The following is a 2,442-nucleotide window of genomic DNA, read 5'->3' on the forward strand; positions in this document are numbered from 1 at the left end:
AGTCTCACAACTGAGGCAGTCAGGATGCAGGCAGCATAGAGTAAGATTAGATAGACAGCTGTTGTTGGCCTTCTAGCTGCTGCCATTAGTGTTATGCATGCTGAGAACTTACAACCTCCAGTTCTGAAAGGTTGGAGGCAGTGATACCAATAAGAAATTAAAGGACTGAGGTGCCACTGCATTGTAGCAGGCCAGGGGAGCTGGGTTCATACCAAGAGAATCTGCTCCTGTTGAGTTTTAGGGCTGACACTTTTGCTTCTCTGTATTTACCAACAGCAGCATGATGAGCACAGCTGTCAACAGCAGCTCTTCTCTTACTTTCTTGTTTATCTAAAGCCTCAATCTTTCCCAGAACATGTGCTAAGATAGATGTGATACACGACAGGAGAACCTCTGGCAGTGCCTCCATGATCAGTGCTAGTTCATGGCAACGGAATCCAGTGTGTTACTGGGATTTTGCCTGGTTTTAATCTGTGATTGGCATGTTGGAATTACAGACTTTTAATGCATGTGTGTATTTCAAGTACTCCAGCATTTACAGGCTGTTCTCAGGCATGTGAATGTGCTGCTGCTTGTGTTGGTGTCTGTCAGAGTGGCTTTCAGAGGATGCACAGGGGTTGTCCACTGCTCAGTCAAGGCGTGGAGCCAGGCAGAGGGACTGCCGAAGGTTAACTGAGCGGCGCTGGCACTTGGTGGAACAAAGCCAGGAGGAGCTTGCAGCTCTCACGGGGTGGAAAGATGGCTTAGTGAGGAGCTGTGCCTGGCACTGCTTGAAGCCAGAAGAATGCAGAGCGTTCAGCAGCATCAACAGAGCTCTGCTGCTGCTGGAAGATCTTCTGCAGGGAGGGGGGTGGGTTTGTTACAGCTCAAGCCTCGCCTGCTGCAGCAGGGTAGGGTTAGTGGAAGTGCACTTAGGCAGTTCTGGTAAAAATGGTTCTATCAGAGGGAACCACAGCAGATGGTTATCTGTCCTGTATCTCTGACTTGCAGCTGTGAAGGGAATGAGTGACTACAGACCCTGGAAAAGACAGTTAAGAAAATGTCCCTGGTTCTGCTCTCCCTTAGGATACATCCGGAAGATGCTGTCAGGCAGGGCTGGGGCATCCTGAGCAGCCAGCTCAAGCCATTACAAAACCAAGATACTATTTCATTTCCTTTATCTCTACACAGTAGCTTTCCCAGTGATTTACACCACAGCTTATCTCAGGCACTGAGTGGGGAGGCTGTGTGAGGCATTCAGAGAGAATTTACGTTTCACTTGTTACAGTTCTGGGATGGTGGAGCAGGAGAACGAACAGGAAGAGGGTGCTAAGCACGAGAGCTGTAGCAATTACCTCCCCTACCCTCTTTGCCTAACTGGAAATGACAAAAATGCTTAGCAAAATTAAATGAAGCTGTAATAGTGTGCTTTCTCCCCCCACCCTTGTCAGACCATCACACCAAGCGTGCGAGCCAGCTCCCCTGACAATCCATCTCCTCCGTGTCGTGGGTTCCTGAGATTGTATCGCACCCTTCCTCCACTTCTTCCAGGGCTTCCTGTGAAGTGCTGCCTGCAACTGCAAATGTCCTTATCTTCAAAGCCCTCCCTGGCTCCCTGCCTACCCCACAGGCCACCTACATCCTACACATACTCTGCTGCCTGATGTTCTACGCCTTCTGCTGCTGCAGTGTATGCCCCTAGGACTGCTGAGAACTGCTGCTGCCTAGAGCAGCCTACATCTAAGCCTAAACAGGATCCAGAAATGAAGTTGCCTGATAGTTTTTTTTCTTTAGCTAAAGTTAAACTTGAGCTCAATCTCAACTTTTATCAGTTCCTGCTTTCCCTCCTCTTCCTTCAAGGGCTCAGTGGGGAAAACTGGGGCCTTTCTCTGAGCTGGGGAGAGCCAGGGGGCAGATGCATCTCCCCAGCCCACTGCTCTACTTACCTGGCACCAGAAAGCCTGGGGACTTTCTAAGGTACTAGTCTGTCCCCTTCTCTCCTGTGTTTCATAAAGTTGTAGAACAGTTTGGATGGGAAAGGGACTCTTATTAAAGGCCATCTGGTCCAACCCTCAAACTTGTCCAGCTCCCTTTGGACGGCATCCCCTCCCGCGGGCGTCTGGACTACACCACTCAGCACGCTGTCACCTGCAGCCCTGCCGAGGGTGCCCATGTCAGTGGTGAAGCTGCTGACCCTCAGTTTCCGACCTGCCCTCGCCGGCTGTTCGAGATCTGGCCGTGCCACTCGTTTGCCAGCCCACCCTTCCCTTTGCGGGGAGAGCCTGCCGTGCTCCAGCCTGCCGTGGGGAGCGGGCAAGTCCCGGCGGGGCACGGAGCGAGCCTCGGGGGCGGGACGGAGGCTTCGGGTTGCCCCGGTACCCGCTGCCCCGGTGCCCGCCTCCCCGCGCCCGCCCCGCCGGCGAAGCCGCGCCCCTGCGAGCCGGGGCCCGCCCCTGGGCTGGC

This window comes from Melanerpes formicivorus, unplaced genomic scaffold (assembly GCF_026170545.1).
Source record: "Melanerpes formicivorus ecotype bairdi unplaced genomic scaffold, bMelFor1.0.p_v2 SCAF_8, whole genome shotgun sequence".
In the NCBI taxonomy this organism is placed as follows: Eukaryota; Metazoa; Chordata; class Aves; order Piciformes; family Picidae; genus Melanerpes; species Melanerpes formicivorus.